The 20,723-nt window shown below is 46.4% G+C and overlaps 1 long non-coding RNA gene across 1 annotated transcript in view; it reads right to left on the reverse strand.

The window, feature by feature from the left end:
• Window positions 1-1,364: 1,364 nt before the first annotated feature.
• LOC124305172 (uncharacterized) overlaps window positions 1,365-20,723 on the reverse strand; it is a 70,217-nt gene continuing 50,858 nt past the window's right edge. Inside the window, exon 3 of the long non-coding RNA XR_006908334.1 lies at window positions 1,365-1,408. This is a non-coding gene — a long non-coding RNA (uncharacterized LOC124305172). The remainder of the gene's footprint in view (window positions 1,409-20,723) is intronic.

The following is a 20,723-nucleotide window of genomic DNA, read 5'->3' on the forward strand; positions in this document are numbered from 1 at the left end:
GAAGGCATATAATTTTCTCGGTGTTTTTATTGCCAGGGTAACTTGTCTTCAGGTGAGCTGGTCCGTTCGAGGCGAAGAGGAAGAGGGCGACCGAGAACCAGCGGGGAGCTGGGGCTGGGGCCGGGGGGGAAAGGCAGTCAGTCCGGTGTTGTGGCTGCAGTGGAGTGCCTGACGGGGGATGAGGGACGGAGGGGGGGGGGGGCATATCGAAGCAGCGACCAGCGAGTGGCTGCAGTGGCACGAGAGTACTACAGGCACAGCTAACGCGCAGTAGCTGGTTTCTGTCCCCCTTTAAACCCCCGTGACCCTCCTCCTCCTCCTCCTCCTCCTCCTTCGCCCCCCTGCCCCCTCCGACGCCGACGCCGAGGCCTCAACCTCGCCTTCTCCTCGGCGTCTTATCCTCATCCTTGGCCCGCAGCACCGCCACCGCTGCCGCCGCCGCTGAAACCCCCCGGAGTTCCCACCGCGCGGATCTTTTCTACGCAAGGATTTTGACCCCCGGTGGTACCACGTACCCTGTACCCTCTACGGCCATCGGGAACCGTGCTTGTGCCGACCGGACTCCCGCCGGAGCCTTGATTTTATTAACTTCAACTCCGACTGCGAGACTGCGGTCAACTTTCAGCATCACCGTTCATCGTTCACCCTCGTTTACTTCTAAACCTTTTCTCGTTTTTTTTTATTTTCTTCGTCTTCTTCTTCTTTTTCTTCTTCTTACCCCGTTTCTAGGGGTCCCGACTTTGGCCACCCTCCGATTGTACGGTGATTAAAAACACACGTCGCGTCCGTTGACCCAGGTAATGGTAGACTGAAAGAGGCTTAAATTCAGGTTTAAGAGGAGACGAATTTTCATGAAGACTACTGGTCTTCGGTCCATTAGATAGACGTGTTCACTCTTTCACTGTTTAGGGTCATCTAAAAATCATCTCTGTGACCCTTTGAATGTCGGCTGAAAATTGTCCGAGTATAGTAACGTGGCTCGAATCTGTCACGTCTGAGAAACTACGTGACAAGTATATGATTTACGTTCGAACGATAAGACATGTTTGAGAATGTTCACTCTGGTCGGATTCTGTCAACTCGTGAGATGAAAAAACCCCTTTTAGTCCATAACTTGTCTACGGTTTGAGGAATGAAAAAATTTTGAAACGCTGATGATCGGAAAATCTCTTTTCATTAGTTCGCCAGACTATCGAATATTAGATAAAAACAAACTTTTATGATCGAATTGCGTATGAAAATCGTACTTATAAAAGAAAAATTCTAAGCCAGAGGACGTATTTCAATCTCGGTTCGGATACCTGTGTCAAATTACTACGGTAGAAGAACAGGTGTAATGGATGTCAGATTTTTCTATTGTACTTACCCTGTTTCGTCTTCCTCTCTCTCCGTCTGGCCCTCTCTTTCCCTGAAATAAAAACAGGTAGAAAAAAATTAGAAACGTATCTAAATCTATGAGGAAATTAAATTTTCATATTCACAACACGCATCAAATATCATGAGATTCATCCCTGATCCCATTGGTTCCCGAATTCATTCCAAACTTCGCGTGTAACTGAACGCGAATGATGTTCGAAGAGCACGAATAATCGGACACAACGGATAAAAGAAGAGCGAAAGTAAAGAGGTGGAAAAAAAAAGTAACAGATGTAAAAATACAATTTGTATATTGATTTATTGAGCACCGCACGACTCGCAGTATTCGAAAAGATATTTGTATGGGCGCTCTGCGGTCGAGGCAACTCGGTACCTGCATGCATCGTATGGAGTAGCGCACGCATGAGAACGTTTGGTGGTGTGGATGTATGTATTCCGAACAAATTCAGGGCAGAAACAATCTTTCGTATATATCAGAGCTGCGGAGATAGTCGTAGAGCGCTTGGAGGAGGAAAAGAGAAGGAGGAAAAGAAGGAGAAAGAAAGAACCGAGGAGCGAGAGCGAGAGCGAGAGAACGGGTGGGAGGGAGAGGAGCGTATACGAAGGGCCAGTAAAACAAGTTCTGGAGAACCGGTTTCGTTTTATCTTATTTGCTAACTTCTTCTTATTGCCGTAGCTCTGCTCCTCAGGTTCGAGACCGGGTATATTTATACCCGACTCTCACTTGTCGTCCGGCTATACTCCTACAGAACCCGAATTTAATATCAGGGGAGCCTCCAGAGGAGGAAAAAAAAAACGAGGCAAGGAAGACGAGCAGAGAGGAGAGACCGAGGAGACACACGCGCGAGCCTCTTTTTCTTATTCTATTTATTCCTCTATTCGATACCTGCAGCTTCATATACCAAATCGAAATTCAAAATTGCCGCCACTTTTATCAACGATTTGAAAAACAATTCCCATCGTTACGTCTGCCGTTTTGACGGACGTTAATTTTTGTCGCAAGTGTCAGAAGGGGTCGGAGTTGCATTAGGTCAGATAGCGTAAGGTCTTTAAACAACAATGACCTTCTTTTTTTTGGTTTTTATGTTTCACCGAAACGAGTTTGCGAATCTACAGCTGTTCTTTGTTCGATGACAACCGTCGGTGTATCAACTTATTAAGAGGGTGTGTAGAGCTACTTGGGATAACTTTTTCTTTCCATTTTTAAATCGCAAACATTGAGTCTTGTTTTTCTTTATTAATGCAAAAGTCTTCGACACGCTCCACGGTACTTGTCGGCGTCAAAAGTGCTTGAGATTATATCTTTCTATTTTTGGAAACGAGATTTGTAAGGCAGTTAATTTCACACTCGACATCTCTTTTCGTAATAGGCACGGCGTTTATCCGTCCGAACGATCCTGAGCATTGAATTCTGCGTGTGCCGGTCCGAATGAACCTGATGTATAAATTTTTGATGAGAATATTTTTTCCAAAATAATCGGAAGCGCGTATCAATAGAATTGTTAACAACAATGACCGCGACGTGAGTTTCACCGCTTGCGTGTGTAGGTATGCCCGTTCTCGTTAATAATAATTACCCATGCGGAAACCTTGATTGAGGCTTTGTTCTCGGACCGTTGTAGTAGAGATATACGCTCATAGCTCTGCAGTTTATAACATTGCAGCTAGGTACGAGACGAGGGGCATTAGCAGTGAGATCATTGCTTTGAATAAGACAACAACGAGTGATTTTGTGCTACCCCAAGTAGTCGTGGCTGCAGTGCCGACCAGCCTCGACTCACGTTCGTTACGCAATCCTGTATTTTCCGTCGCGATATGCAGCACGCGATACCCGTTGTAAAACTGTACAAGCAGTTTCCACCGCAGAACTCTAGAACCGTAGTACAACTGGCCTTGACTGTAAACCGAACGCGGACTAGGTGCTGCCGATGGGAAAGATATGCAGAAAATGACAATGCGCAAGGATTACGCAGAAGCGGTAAAAGCAGTTTTCGACTTTATTCAATCGTAAGTGAGTATGCCTCGTCCTTTGGGGATCATGGGGTGTTTGGTAAAGAGTTTTTTTTTTTTTTAAATGAGAACCGCTGTGTCCGTGGCTCCTTTGGTATGAGGCACAGTACATGACTCATCAGACCTCAGCAAACCCCGGACCGAGGTAAAACCAGCCACTGGGCCACACTGGCACATTCGTTATTTGCCACACCAGTATGAGTGTCTAATCGACTTGACGTTCCGAACAAATTGATGCCCGAGTTAGTTGTAAGTGGTCATAAAAAGTAGGACTTGATTCCCTGAAGAGGATTTGTTTCACCGTGATACACGTTGAAGGATTTGACGAGAGGCGATGATTGCGGGCATGTCGTACAGTGTTGTAGGTACGGTGAAACAATCATCGTAACACGCAGCGTATCGACCAGATATGTGCGCGTGAAAATCGATTGCTGATGAACGATGATCGGAGGGGGCCGACTACCGGCGCAGGAGCGACGAAAAGATAAGCAGCTTTCGTAATCTGGTGCAGCGATCGTTCGGTCATGCCCTGAGCCCGTGATGTGCTGACAATGAGTCCCTTGGCAACAAGATTAGTTTGCGACCCAATTCGAGGCTTCTTACATAAGAGAGCGAAAGAGAGGAAGAAACAGGACGGAGGTCTGGGGTTCGACCCCTAAGGTCTGACCTCCTCCTCCCGAAAACCCCCTTGGGGCAAAACGTGCAGGTTCCTCCTCGCAGGCGAGAGACCACCAGTTTGCACTACTCTCCGGTCTCTTAGTATACCTGCAGTCCGCCCTGCGCTCAGCTTAGCTTAGGCTTAGCTAACTCAACCCCTGGGCCCCTCGAGCTTCGCCGGCTCTCAGAACCCCGGACGCAACCTCAACGCTCTGTCTCTACCGTCTTTGGCATACATGCAGCAGACGTGTATCGGTTTCTGTCCGTGTTGTTGGAGCTACACTGTTTGCTTCTGTAATTAACCGGTGTGTACCACTGTACACGTACATGTATACACGATTCCGCTCGTTTCCCAGTGTGCACATCGGATTCCCATAGGTGTACGGGTCAGTTTGACACGATATGCCGAAATGTTCGTTGCGCGTACTCTATAACTGGGGTATAATTTTACTACTCGGGTAAAATGTCCGACGAGTCGATTCACTTGACACTGGCAGTGACGGTGAGTAATTCGAGCGCCCGATACAAGTAATTCCAGACTTGCACCTGGACGCGGAGGATTGTAATAACTAACGATGTAACCGACGTCGATGTGGACGGGTACACGCTTCAGGTCTCATATCTCGACGTTTCCGTGAGAACGAAATCCATTATCCATCCACTCGTCGCGCCTTGAGCGCGGTGCATTTTATACTTATAAAAATAAATAAATAAACATACACACAGTTGGGTCCGAAGAAACGTGACTGCGAAGATCCTGGTGGTTTACGAGACAGCTGACGATTTAGTAAGCAGTTTGCAACGTAACACTACCATAAAAGTAGTATCAAACCTGCTACTGCTAATGGATTATGCACCGGGGAGGATTATTCACGCCGATTAATCCCTCAGAAACGAAATATCACCGTTTCCGTTACCGCATTACTACGCGTCGTTCCTCTTACTTATGTCAACTAATCAGTTCGAAGAGAAAGGTAAAAAAAAAACAGAAAAAGAAAAGAAAAACCACGGAAAAGTGCACAACTGCAAACTATTGGGTTCGATTTTGACCGGACGGCAATTTTCACCCGTGCCGGGTTTTTGTTTCCTCGGTTTCTTCTTCTGTTCTTGCTCATTCTTTTGGCTTCGTTTGGCACGAGACAACCCCAATAAACTGACAAGGGTCTCGCCCTTTTTCCTCAAGTTTCTCAAACTTTTCAACTTTTTACCATCAGCAGCAACGAGTGCACGGTAATTTATTTTCTTTAGCACCCAAGACACGTGTTGCGACCAGCCCAACACGTGGTCATGCTTACGTTTCGGGTCGCGTGTGGTGCGCATGGCAAACGTACACGTGCGCGGGACGGTATGTCTGCGCGACTCCGTCCGCATGTGTGTATACGCGGAAACATGTATAAATAAGTATGCATGAACCCAAAAGCACTGAAGAGAAACGTCACTGCTTATTACCCATCTCGATTCTTCGTGTGCACTGTCAATCGCTTAGGGATGGACCGGTGTTCGGCGACCATTCGGCATCCAAATACGCAAAAAGAGAATTCATCGTTCTCTCAATGCGTTCTTAATCCACTTACGATGTCAAGGGTGCTGCATAACATGGCCTTAAATGGTGATTAATCATTAATTATTATCACGTATGCATTTATTCGCTGTCTGTTGATCAATTTCATTCAATTATAACACACTGATGTGATATTTATTCACCGGATTAATACTTCAATCACCACCAAGCGACTCATCTCATATGTATATATAATGACAATCTCAACACCCGCTTTCAATGAGGTCCAATTTTGTCAACGCTTATTTTCAACACACAAACCCACCGACCGTCGATGTAAATGCGTAAAGGACAAGGCCGCTCGGGAGAATGAATAGCGTTATCACTTGTTACCCAACGCCTGTCATTCATTGCTGACTGTATCCGTGTATCTGGAATAGTTTTGAATAACTTTGAATTGATTTAGAGCCCAATACTGGAGTCACCTTCCGCAGTCTTCCCATCAACGACAAGTGCATATAATTAAGGACTTTGACCTGTAGCCGTGATGGAGCACGGTATTGAAACACTCGAAATCTGACAAAAAGAAGAACAATTGCAAAAGCGATGAACGCCGGGAGTAAAAAAACATGGTCGGCAAAGCTAGTCTCGCGAGATGACATCGGGCGATAGCGAAGCTTCGGGAGGATCCTGATTCCCCTTCGTTGCATGTATAAAACCCATTGATTTGAAATGCAGTTGGAGGACCGTTGTTCGAGTGGCTGGTCGAGGTCTCTAACCCCATGAAGAGAAAAATAAAGATTAAAACCAAGTGAGGGTTAGTTTGAAAAACACAGTCGGAGGGGTTTGTGTGGGCAGACTGTACAGCAGGTCAGGTTAGTCAACAGGTGGCTAACCTGCCGGGGTAACCGAAGGGAGCCAAACCCACACAAACAATACATCCAATGCACAAATACGAATCCCTCCGCTTCTTCCCTCTCGTTCTCTCACTCGCGGGTATAACTTAGGGAGTCGTCTGGGGCTGCCTTCTCTAAGGTTCCAGCTATATCTTCTCGCACACATCTCTAAGGCCCATCTGAACACGAACGCGTTTAAAGCAATGGGGGACTTTGAACGCTGGGGACTCTTTGCACGTGTTCGTGACGTAGCCCACCGACCCACCACTGGTTCTCAATACAACGTATGCTGACAAGTACCTCGGAAACTTATTTCTCCGATTGACTTACAATTCCAAAAAACGACTCCGCTCATGTAGGGAGTGTATTTTCCCTCGATGTTTTCGCGGGACTGACGGATGTTTGACCGTCTTCACTTCAATATAAAAAATCACAGAAGGAGCCGGAAGGAAAAAAGAGAACAGAAAAAAGCCCACTGATACGATACTAGAAGTGTATAATTTTTTGCAAGTCTATTTTGCACGACGTATATTTCCCAGATTATGATCTCGATTCTTCCGCAACGGGTCGAATTTTCTAAATGAGAACCATCGGGCTTCAGCTCCTCTGCCGTGAGGCATAGTCCGTGACTCATCAGGCCCCCAATTCCCTCTTGTACAGGAGCTGTACCCAAAAACGAAGCAACAAACTTCACGGCGAAGCTGAGCCAGTGTGGCACTGCCACACGACTCCCTCTGCCTCTCTGCCAGCCGCTGATCGATTCCTGCCTGGTTGCCGATTTTCGAGTTGTCGAGGTTGTTCAGATAGTCGAGCAGGTAACTGGCTTCGAGGACAGTGGGAAACTCTTCTGACAATTTCGAAGCAGTCTATCGATGTTAGACCTCCGTTGCAAACTGCAAGTAGTGGAATAACTGAAAGCACTAGAAAATAACTAAGACATTTGATTACCTATCGTTGTCATGGGAAGCCGTATTACACGAACGTCTCGCTTCCAGACGACGGTCATCAAATTGCGAACATTGACAACTGAGCGGTGAACAACGGGGATCGTAAAGGGTCTCGATATTCCCAGTGAGAGAATCTCGCGTCGAATCTGTTTAGAGCATCACCCCACGGTGGGTAGGTACACCTGCGAGATTCCCATAGATCACAGAGAGCCCCGTAGGACCCTTGATCTCGGTCCCCCTCCGGGTTGGGACAGAGTATAAGGTATAATGCTTCCGAAAAAATGGTGTAACCGTCTCCGGTCTGGGGTGCCGGACCCCTCCACATTTGTGGTACCTTACCCACCGTACGGTATTTTACCTACGGAATGAATAGAGCGGTACACCTGCAAACTTAGCGGGGATCCCTTCATTGACATGCAGATACTCGTTACACTACACCGTTGCAGTTTGTCAGTATAAAGGAGCGGTGGATAAACGGGTGGAAAAAAAGAAGAGAATGGAATCAGACAAAAACTTACGCACACCATTGTCGCAACCGTTTCTCGAGATGCATTTTTTTTCCTCCTCCTCTTTCTAATTTACAAGTGGGATTCTTCACGTCACCGGCATTTTTCACCTGATTCATCAACGCAGCACGTCGCGGTTTCACTGCAGAGATTTCCGGAGCAATTCTCTGCACAGTGATGCACCCTAAATGAATTTACTCACGGCTATTATCAATTAGAGGATCATGAGCAAAAAGCATTCATTATCATATGGGGGGGGAGAGAGACGAAGAGGGAGAGCGAGATCGGGCAAAAAGAAAGTGATGAATGACTCAGGTGTGGTAACCTCTGTCTACCGGTGGGTAATTATGTCACACTACGGTTGCCGGTCGATGAGTCGTCGTGACGTTGTCGTGAGAGAAACAGAGAAAGCAATGCGGTCGCCGCCAGTCAACACTCGGCTCTCTCATAGTCAGAGCGAAGAGAGTAAGAGAGGACAGACTAAATTCCCTTTTTCTTTCTCTCTTCCTCCCCTCTCTAACTCCCTGCAAATATCAGGATGAATCACATCGAAAACCTGTGGTCGTTGACGTTTTAAATCGCCTCAGAAGTAAGGCGGTTGAACCGATCAGGCATGTAGTGTGAGTACCTCGATCACGTTATACAAAAGTGTGAAACAGTAGAAGCCACGTGCACGAATGTCCATGTGTATAATAGATTGACTGGGATTATTTTTAATTTCAACAAACTCTATAATCCTCGACGGGTATGCCCAGTCACACACTCGTACCTCGCACTAAAGACGTACTTATACAAGCCGATGAACATCACCAGCAGCAACACTGTCTTCTCATCCTCTCCTTCTCTTCAGCTCCCGTCTGTTTTTCCCTATACATTTTTTTATTTTCAACATTTTATACGTTACAGCGAGGAGTGTAAAGTACAGATAGTATTGTATCTATGTTATCTAGGTCCAGCAGTGTAACGAAATGATGTTTCTTTTTTGGTACCAGCGCCAAGATTTCCTCCCGGTCATACCCTGTCAGACTAGTAATTATCAGCCACTTTATAACTGGGTCACGTTTTACTCCGCTAATGATTGCGCTGGGTTAAAATATGTACGCATTGTGTGTACATCCATACACCTCAATGCTAGACACATTACCGGGAGTCGAACGGTTTAGTGAATCACTCAGACATAATTCAGACCGTTGGTTGCAATAGGAATAAATTTTGTAAAAATACACGTATCTACGTATTCTTCAATCTATCTGTGAACCAATCGAGTGATAAATGAGTAACGCGGCTGAGTACAAACGACGTCTACACGCTTACGTGAATAAGAATACAAGCAACGAAGAAGAAAGTGAAAGAAACGAAGCAAAGTGTATAACTATATGTAGTAGGCGTTGGGAATAATTAAAATCCGCCTCGAGGGAAATAAATTCTGAGGGAATCTTGCGGCGGGCACCATTACCAGATAGTGTTTTATGTTTTTATAGTATGCCGAGTGAGTCATTGGGTATGAGGAGACAATGGTGGAAGAAGCCCTTCGTAGCCCGTCAGAGAATAGCTAACAAACGCATATAGTTTCCGTATACCTCCACACTCCACACCGCACCGTCCATGTACTTCAAGGGTTAGCCGTGTATACATATAATGTATATACCTGTTGGACATGAACACATACCTATAACGTAGACGCGGGATACATCGATGAGTAAACGTGTGTATAATACTATGGGGGTATGAGTGGAGTACACAAGGTGCGTATGTACCTAAATGCCTGCCTATCCACCAGCCATAACGTACCTACGTGGACAGTGAAGAAGTGAGCAGAGGAGAGGAGAGGAGAGGAGAGGAGAGGAGAGGAGAGGTTTACGTGTGTTTGACAGACGCGTTACAGGAGATGATGATTCACGTCAAACAAAAGACCAAACATTGTGTAACCCTGGTAGAACACGTGTTGAAGAATTTTAGTTATGTAGGTACACAGCGCGATGACGTACGTATATGAATTTAAATTATTCTCTCTCGCTCTGCATGCATTCGTACGGGATGCAGCCAGGATCCGGTAACAAGGAGAGCATACTTCAGCCCCGAATTCACACAAACACAAAACACGGACATCTGGGTGCACAGGGTGTGTGCTCTTTTAACTTGTGCTCGTTTTTGCTCTTTCGAACGTTTTAATCTAGTCCGAGTCACAAGTCGCATGATCAGCTTTACGGATCGTTCAGTTCTGATCATGGATGATGGTCCAGGGACGCAGGGTGTTTCATTACAAGTAATTGCCACGGTCTCTGCGGGTCCGAGACACGGTATCATTTTCGTAATAACGCCTCTTTTCTACGACGGATTCAGAGTTGAAAATAAACGCGATTTAGAAGAAAAAAAAGTAGAAGGGGAAAAAAAAATAAATAGTCAGAGCAGCACCTTTTGCATCGTCACAGGGACTAGGAATCGGGGATCAGGGAGCAGGGAACGAAAGTGGTCGAGACTTGGGACTGTGTATCGAACGAGTCTGACAAAAAATACAATTTCAACCAGTTCGAAGTGACCCAGTTCCGTCCCTCCCTCTCTCCCACCCTCGCGCTCTTCTCTCCTTTCGTATACAGGCCTCTTTTCTCCTTCACTCCCCACAGATATCCTGGTTCAACTTTGAGCTGTTATAGATGCGATATTGACGAGGGATGTACGTGACACAAAAAGGCTGGAGGTAAGAAGAAACGAAAAAATTAGAAGAGTTGAGGGATAATTTACTATGTATTTGAAAAAGAAATGCAATGGCAGATAGTTGTCAGAGTTTCTGCACTTTGGAGGAGGTTGGGACATGTTCGTATTTTTGAAGCCCTGCAGTTGCACGCGATGAATGGCGTTACATTGTGAGAAAAAAGAAGAAACACAATGTGGACAATGCAATTATTTGGTCCTACGCCGTTGCGTCTGACGTGCTGCACTTTGCCTCCCTCTACTGTTTGATATTTTCTTTTCAGCCGATTTCGTTGGTAACTCGGCTGAGTTCGGTTAGGTCCGTGAAAGTCCGGTTTTCCTCGGGCCATGAGTCCCTGGTGGAGGCTAGCCCGTTGTGTCCGTATTCCATCGAGCCCTCCGGGTATCACGTCATTCGTGTTTACACGAACTTGGCCGAAGAGGTGGTAGAGGGGAAAAACAGATTAAACAAAACAAAAAAGAAAACGAGAAAAGAGGAGAAGGAGGAGAAGAAAGAAAAACGAAAAAGACAAAACGTCGAGCAGACCCAACTGGCGGTGGTGGCCGCGACCCGCGCACACCAACGTAGAGATTTGTCAAAACAAAACCCCTTTCCCTTCAACGCGGCTCCCAGTTGCGTCAGTTCTTTTTTCCCCTCACTCTCCGCCGTTATTTTTGGTGATAATTATTCCGAAATGGAGATCCGACTCGTTATAAATATACACGTGCAGTACACCTTGTTTGGAAATGTGATGACATTATAACTTTTAAAGACACGACCCCGTAGGATGTTTGACCTCGAAAGTTGCTCCGGAGCTGAGGATCCACAATCCAGGATTACCTGCTCACTCGTTATCCTTGAGACGCGCGGAGACCTGCAGCAGTTTCAATACAGCGCGAGAGTTTAAGGAACTTTAATAACACACCGTCGTCCTGGTGATAAACTTAAAGAGTCGATTCCCAAAACGCATTATCCCCGATGCATCGTTCGAATGATTGGAAGGCCTGCATTACGGAGAAAAAAACGTTATGCAAGATGGCGAAACCTGTTTTCGGCAAACAAACATCCCGCCACAAAGGGATTCGGTGTTTGAGTGTCCGATGAAAAACGTTTCTGGTCAAACGGTATCGTTGGACGAGTGGTGAAGCATTGCGAAGTAGTTTATCCCCTGCGTTATGCCGATGCCTGACCTTGAATTGGAAATTATCGCCATGCAGACATCCGACTTTGATTCCAATGCTTACTCGAGAGTGGAACGAGCATGGGGATCAGGCGTCGATGTTGGCAGTCCGTAAGACGGACAGGAGGGCCTCGGATGTAATACCTACCTACTCTCGTGTAGCTGAAGTTGTCACGGATTGGTTTTTACCGCGCACGCACGGCTCCCTGCGTCTGCGTGGTGAACCAAAACAAACCCACCTCCACTCGCTACTCCCTTTTCTGACCCGCCCGATCGACTGCAGCAGCAGACGAATCGAAAAAAGGAAGAAGACAAGGAGGAAGGCGAAGACGAAGGCGAAGACGAAGACGAAGACGAAGACGGGGACGGGGACGGGTTGCCTTCTCTCCCCAGCCGATGGTGCAGTTACACAGCAGGGCAGCCTTCGCGCTCACAATCAGAGACGGACGTGCTCAGTGCACGCGTGTGCATCTTTGCGCCTCTCCACCGTTTTCTCTATGCCTTTTGTACGTGTTGGTCTCACGAACACCGCGATGCGAACCAGTCTGACCACCTCATCACGAACAATCTCTCCGCGTCGCTCTTCGCTCTGGGGCTATACCCTCTCTCTCTTTCTCACGTTCCTTCTCTCTCTTTCTCTTTCCACGTCGAGGGCTACGGAGGACTTCTTTGTCGTACGGTCAGAGCGAGCGATAACGGAGCTAGTCTGTCGTAACCCAACATGAACGCACATCTACCTATACACGCACTTCCAATGAATACGAGATACACGATCATGTGCGCACCTCGTACACCTCTAAACCCAACGGAAAGGATGATACAACGCATACGCACCACCGTACCTACTCGTATTGTAAATTATGGAATGGGATTACAGGCTGCTGCCCCTCTCCCTGCCCATTACTGTACGTTACCGGGAATATTAAAAATGAAAAATAAGAAAAATGCTGTAAGCGTTGTATCAATCCTCTTCACTGCCTCCTGAAACAGGTCTCATTTCCATTATATGACTGCCTATTTCACTTGTGCAACACAAGTGAAAACAAAACAAAAAAAAAAAAAAATATAGATATACACCGCCAACGGCAAAAACCAGATGCAAGGTATAAGAAACGTATGAACAGCAATGGAATTACACCCCGTGCGGCAGCCACCGAGTGCACGGAAGCTGGTGCGCGGAAAATGAAGGAGAAGCGTTTTGTGACGACGCAAAAAGAAACGGGACTGGAAACGATCGAACTATCGCTTTGAGTGCGATCACTGTGCTGTAGCGAGATATCTGTGTTGTTGGGTTTTGCAGCTCTTGCCCCGATGCAGGCTATTTTGCAGTATGCAGTCTACGCCACTTGTCGCGGATGAGATTCAGGTCGCAGAACGCAACGGTGCGCACCCAACGATTACGAAATATTTTCCAAGTCGTTGAGCAGCGTTAGAGTCCCTTAAGTCGGAGCGCCGTGAAGAGGCCTACGGGAGAAGATGACGCGTGATGAGGTTTGATATGTGAAACGAGCGCAAATTCGTTGAAGAACATTTTTCATTGCTCTTGGCTGGATGAATATTGGAAATGTGGGGTATCAGTTCGTGGTAAGAGGAGAGGAGCGATTCGGGAATCCTGGTCATTTCCGATGGCCGATGGTCGTGTTACTACGGGTTCGTAGTAACCTAGAAACGGGTTTGCCCGGGCCCGCGAGGCGGCGGTGGTAAAGCGGTGGTGGGGAATACGTGGAAGAGATTAGCGCTCGCGTACGCGGCGTTACTTTCGCTGGCAGGGCGTCGAGTCAATGCCACTGCATCGGACTACGAGATAAGAAACTGGTCAACCAGAACATCCCGCAACGCGATATGCCCACCTATCCGCGAACGGCCTACTCGCAAAAGCGTCATTCGGAAGCGGTGCAGTGGCGGTGCAGGCGGCTCAGGCGTGGGTTTTAAACGAACAGCTGGAGGCACTCGGCGCCAACTCGTTCCTCCGGCCTACGCCTTCTCCACTGCACCGAGAGGTGTGTATCAACGCTCAGCAAATGTGAACGACATCGCGACCGATCGCGTGGGTGTAACACGTAGCAAAAATAATGAGAGAGCGAAACGGCGCAGGTTGCGGAAACGTACCCCTCATTCTTTTCTCAAGCGCGTTCATTCTTCGAAAAACAAACGTTCCTCCATCGGTGGTGGGAAATTTTATCATCGATGGTAGAGCGATGCTCGATGCCAGAGACTGCAACCAAGGGAACGGGGTATCAGCACTGTTCTCCCTGGAATACGTCGATGGTGGGGTTAGATGCAGGTGTTAGCCTTGGACTCCTAAGAACCACACACCGCACCACACCACACAAAGCTACAATCTCTCCCTGTAGCTTCTCGGTGTGTGCTTGTATACAACGTATACGTACTCTTCTCATTCGTTATGATGTACCATCACCATAACAACCGATCATACGTGGTGATTCTTTGTTCGAAACAAAATGTCGCGTAGTAGATAAAACGACGAAGAAGATCCGAGGATGCGTTTCGGATCAGAGGACAAAAATACTAACCAGCCACTTACATGAACGAAAAAAGTGTTCATCCCAGAGCACTCGGCTATACCTGCATATTAGGTAATTACGATGCCAATACTCACCGTCACTCTCACAATCCAATCGTATTAGCCTGATAATTGATGCCCTGGCAAGCGAGAATAGTTTTATGACAAGTTTTGGAATCAAGCTGGTCTCGGGACTGAAGAAATAGCCGAGAACTGGTGTAAACGAGGGATCAGAGATCCCGATGAGCGTGATAAAGGCAGTGAAACTAACGGACCACTCCTAAGGCGATTAACATTTCTAATTTTAGATTCCTTCGCCTTCGCGTTATACCGCCTCGTATGCGTCCGCCACGAGGAGCGTAAGAGCTGACAGGCACTGTATACACCTATAAGAGTGTTATAGAAACGATTGTGGTATTCGTGGTCTCCACCACCTCCTCCTCCTCCTCCTCCTCCTCTCCCGCTTGACGTCGCACATTACACTGTGTATAATACGCTCCTCCGCACCTCGTGTTGATGTTGTTTCTCCCCAGTGACTCGGGGTCTTCGAGTAGTTGGGGCGACGCTTTTAAGCTAGAAAAATAGATACGGAGATTTGGAGAAGCCCCATGCAACCGCTGCGAGACCACTGCACCGTGTTAAAGAGTGCAGAATCACTTCAACGGCAATTCCGAGGAAACTGACATTTTCGGTCGACCCTCTTCCCGATCCGTTTTCGATGGACTTTGCCACTGCGGTGGACAGTTGGCCACCGTCTGGTCTCCAACGTAGTCAACGAGTCCCTTTACAAATCCCACATATATATGTTCGACCATTGCTCGCATTCGAAATACACCAGCTACTTAAGAGACAGTTTCTCTGACGGTGGACACGGGGCCTTTAGGCGGGTTCATGGTTAAGCGTTGGCAGCTACATAGCTCCTCGTTGCACGGCGGTACCTACACAAACACAAGCGCACGCAAACACCACGCAGCTATAGGGATCTTTGGATGGCGTCAGGGAGACTGGCGTGGAATTATCCGATGCTTAGAACGGCGTCTCGCGTCTGCGTCGAGCGCGAGGTCACAGATTAACGTTATTATTTATCCTCATTAGTATCATGGGTAAACGTCGCCGGGTTGCAATGGCTCTCCATGCAAATCGGTTACATGTATTATACTCTGAACGATGCCGGAGGTTAGTTAGCTCGTTCGCTCGGGCAGGTAAGGATTATACATGCGTCTATCTTATGCATACCGAATGAAAACTAACAGTAAATGAAAACACCGACCGTACCCTCTCACGAGGGTATGCCCGATTTTTCCTTAATACTCAGTTGGTCCCGAATTATGCCCGATGAGATATCTATGCAGGTAGAACAGAAGTAGACATCATCTCAACAAAAGAGAACCTTCGAATGTGCCGATTTTTTCACATCTACCAATCGTACGTCTCCGTGTACAAAGAAAAGTTGTGTGACCCTAGATTTTCATTGACCATGAAAAACAAAAATTGCCGTCTTTTGTCGTTTCATCTATGTGGTATTGTATGTAAGTGATCTTACAGTTGGATCTACTCCCGCAAGAGGGATGGCATAACCGGCGTACTCGCTCGCAGCCTCGGGTCTAGGAAGAATATAAGCACACAGGTACAATGCCAGGGGGCAGCACCCCGGTCTTCCGTGACTCTGTGTTCTCTGACGTCACCGTGCAACACGTGTTGCGGGTTGGAGAATGGGCCCAGGCAGTGTTGGATGAAAAGAGAGGCGACCGATCGTCGAGAGAAAAGAAACGACTACGGAGGGGAGGAAGAGTGGAGAGTGGAGGAGTAGAAGAGCGATGAAGAGAGGAGAGCAGAGGAGAGGAGAGGAGAGGAGATGAGATGAGAGGAGAGAAGAGAAGACTGCTAACGTACGAAGCGTGGCCCGGGATCAAGGACGGTTTTACTCGCGCACACCGAGCGTCCGTCCCGTCCCCTGCAGGATCGTATCCCGCGGGTAGGTGTACCCGAGAGATCGAGGAGAGCGAGAGAAAGAAGGAGAGAAAAAAACAAGGGGCATAGAGAAAGAGGGAGAAGCCCAGAGAGATAAGGAACCAGATAGCCGAAGGCTCGTGTACGGAGGGGGAGGAGGTGGAGGCTTGGGTTGGTGCGTTGAGAGGAGAGGAGGGGAGAGCTGCGTGCAGCGGTTGTGTCGGGAAGAGGAGGGGCGGAGGAGGAGGAGGAGGAGAGCAAGGAGGGGAAGGGAAAGGGCAGGGAATACGTGTCTCAGCCTGCACGGGTCGGTACAAACACCTCCAGAAGTTCGAACCATAACATTACGAAAGACAACAAGCCACGACTCCCCCAGGTATAATAACACGCACCTGGAGGTTAGACGAGTCGCCCTGTCCAAGTAGATGATGTTACCCAGCATTGATTGAAAATTCGTGGTCGTCATCACGGGTGCATCTGGATGTTGGAATGAACCAAAAAAAAAAAAGAAAAAACGTTTCGAGAAAATCGATGTAATCTTTGCCTGATTTCTGACTCACTTCCTCTCACTTACTCTCTCTACTTACTCGTATGTGAAAGGAAGATACCGTGCTGATACCTGCACAGGATTTCCTTTTCAGATATCGAACTTGTCAATTCGATCCTGAATATTGTGTTAAATCTATTGCAGTTTCATATTACGGCTTCAGGTGTCTCGGATTTGGATTACGAAAGAAACGTGAAAATATCCTCCATTGGAGTCCAAACGTTCCGCGGAGCGTCATCGCTGTTTCAGAGGTTTTACAACTTTGAAAACGTTAGAATCAAGAGAGGCAATCCTGAATACAACAGCCTGACTAGCAGCAGAAAGGCAACGGATGATAGAGTATAAAAGTGATATGAATATCGTATATACATGGACTTTTATGTGGGTAAGATTACGGGTGATATGATGCAGTGCATTTACGGGAAATGATTGCAGTGACCTTAGTCGACGATAACCTATCTCAGCGAATAAATTACGTCGTCGTTACCCAGAGGTATGAGCACAGGTGGCTAGGTGGAAGAAACGTCACCTTCCGTTACAACTTGCCATCAATAAGTAACGAGCGGTCTCGACTTAACGACCAATAACTCAATCGATTAATATCCAGTTGGTCATTAGTATCCCTCAGATGATCGTCATCGGAGCTATTAGTTCCGGACCAAGTTCTACATGGAAATTTTTGTCAAAATGTAGACTAGTTGTTTGTGGTAATTACCATCGATTGACTCGCATAAATTTCACGGCACACGTGTTACCGAAACTGTCATGCTTCCAGAGCTTTTTCGAGTTCGTTTAACCACTCCTTAGATTCCACACGTGTCGTCAAATACCCTGTGTATTTTTGACGCAACTTTTCTTATTATAAACACACGCGTAAATGCAGTGCACGCTGTACAAATATACAAACGTATATATTATACGTATATACGTATATAACACGTATGATATTACATATAAATTTCCGCATACTTGCGGTTTGCGGCTAGACAAATAGGAGCAAGTTGCGAGATTCCGTTTGAATACACATACTATCGCGAAGTTTGCAGTATTACCATGTCAGATAATACAGCAACGTGAGTACTAAATATAAGTGCGAGGGTCGAGGACCCGGTTTGGCAAAATTTTTCCACAATTCGCGCCACTGCATCAGCATTATCATAGCGAAACTCTGATGTGTGCATGTATACGCGTCCATATATTATCAGGAAGTACGAGAGGTGGTATAATAATAACGTTCTTCTCGCTGTCACCCGGCGCGCGAAGGCAACCGCACGAATATATCTATACGTATACGTGCACGGCATGCATAGACGTGTGTCCACGTATGTGGGTGCTCTGCGGCTGTGAGTCGGGTACGAGTTCCTCGACCCGAATTCCCTGCTTTGCATAAAAGTTCATAGAACCTGCCTCGTCAAATGATCAACCCAACGATTCGGAACTCGGATTGAGATTTCGCGATTCACGCCCGATCGAAACTGGAACACTAATCGTCATCGCGGACGAAGAGATCCAAGTAATTAATCAATCCTCGATATTACACCAGAAGGTCTCCCCTGCAGTCAAGCAGAAAAGTGGTTTGTACAAGCATCCGATATATTCGTTCGACCAACGAGCCGTCAAGCGTGACGAAAATAAAATGATTTTTTCCCCCCTAATCGTTGTTCGACAAGCGACAAAGATCGTAAGGATATTTTAAAGAAACGTTCCTTCCAATGCTGAATCCTTTCTATCTGCACGTGAGCGATGTGTATGAATTTTTGAACATCCTGTACACCGTTGGATACGGATTGATTCGTTCCTGGTGCCCGCGTTTACTGTCTCTTTCTTCCTTGCTCTCTCTCTCTCTCTCATTCCATCTCTCTCTCTACCTCTCGTTCTCTAGCCCTGTCTCTAAACCGAGATTGAAATTCGAGTGTCGAAAGAGCTCGCGCGTCCCTCTGGGCACGTCAGGATCCACTTGTAAAGTCCTACACGCATACATGCTGACGCGGGGAAGCTCGGTAAAGAAGAAAAAAATAAAAAAAGCACGAGGAGATTAATGAAATAAAATCCCTTTACGAAAAAAAGAGCCACGGTATTAGAACCGACGGGGATATGAGCCGTGATGAAACAATGCAATTGTGCAACAAACTTGGAGAACAGTCTATTTTCGATTCTTGGTTCGGCGGATTCACGAGTCTTATGATATTTCTCGATCTCGTACCCGGTGCATCTCAGCTCCGGTGGCTATTTCTTACAATTAGGTATGTAACTTCTCGCAGCTCGTCGGCAGCGGCAATATCAGTAGCTGCAGCTTATGATGCTTGCAAGTTGCAAGTAGCCGTTGCAACACGAGTTTACAAATACCTGCAGCAGTTTCCACTCCTTGGCCTTAATTAACATCTGACTTGTACCTTACATACATATCGTTCTCTAGACTGGGAGTACTTTACTGTTCCGTATAGTCGCTGGTACTGCCACCTCTGCGAGTACGTGCATATACGTACACATACGTGGTATCTATCCCTGCGCGCAAATTGCGTCTATACGCAGGTGTAAAATAATTGTTATAAGCACTCCGAGAAACGCCAGCGATAATAAATAATAAATACTAAAATGCAATGGTTAATTATTATTCTCACTTACCGCGGTTATATACTGGGATTTGCGGCAGTTGTTAAAACAGTAAATTTTAATATCCCTACATTTTTTCTTTTTTTTTTTATCTCTGCACAATATTTCCACCGTGCGGTTCTCTTACGCAGTTAAACTTCGCGTGAACAAACACAATTCAGCAGGATATATTCTTCTTTTTTTTATTTTCTATATAACAGACTATATTGGCGTGAAAACTCTGCAGCTGTATACAGGCAAGATGAAATTGTATGCAAAGGTAAAAATCTTTGCTGTTAATATATCCAACACAACATTGCTATTTACCCCGTGGACCATATATTGCGACGCGGTAGATTTTCAACCCGCATAAATTCAACATCGCAGAGAGCATTGATTGTGGTTGTCGTTAGAAATTCTGCTGCATAAGAAGTATAAAGATATGATAAAATAGAGATGAAATATGAAATTATAAAATTCTGATGAATCCGCAGTTCGAGACTCACGTTCTGCTGTATAACTGTATATTATAGACGCCGGATGATAAACGGAGTTGATATCTCTACACACGTATAACCGGTGGTAGACGATCGTGGCTCGTTTTCTCCTGCGAACACACACACACACACACACACACACACAGCGTGTATAAACTTCCAAGTAAACCCAGAATGTGTACGTAGGTACGAAACGTACACCGCGTCGCGTGCAATTGTATCTGCGCTTATTTTCCCACACCGGCAAAGTACCGTCGCGAATGATTTCAGAACGTACCAGCCACCAACCGTGTCGCGTCTCACGTACGTTCAAACTTATTCAATTATCGATATCGGCGTCGACAAAAATTTTCGTTTCGTGTAAATATTAATGATGTAGCGGGCATTACTTCGCTTGCGAGAAGTGACCGACTCGCGCGCCACTTGGCGGCAACATAGATTACTGAATACTTCGCACGGCCGATTTTACGCTATAATCTGATTGAATTTTTCCAGAAATTGAGTAAAAAACACATAGTTTCAAAGGGGATATTTAAAATTTTTCGATCTCTATTTAGAATATCGTAGCGATTTTCTTTCCGGATGATTGACGTGAGGTTATAATAAGTTTGTGAGGGAATTTTTGACTTCTCAAATTTCATTCGATTTTCGCCAACTCTACCCAGTCGTTTCAGGACCAGCTTCAGCTGCGACTTATATACATATCCTTCTATACATACACGTAAATACGAGGGTGTATATATACGTGCACATGTACATCCCTCAATTAATTAAACTCTAACAAAGACTCAGGTGTCCCGTTCAATCTGACGACCCTTAGGAGGGTCGAAGGCGTCGTTTAACCCTT

Source organism: Neodiprion virginianus, chromosome 5, assembly GCF_021901495.1.
Source record: "Neodiprion virginianus isolate iyNeoVirg1 chromosome 5, iyNeoVirg1.1, whole genome shotgun sequence".
Lineage (NCBI taxonomy): Eukaryota > Metazoa > Arthropoda > Insecta > Hymenoptera > Diprionidae > Neodiprion > Neodiprion virginianus.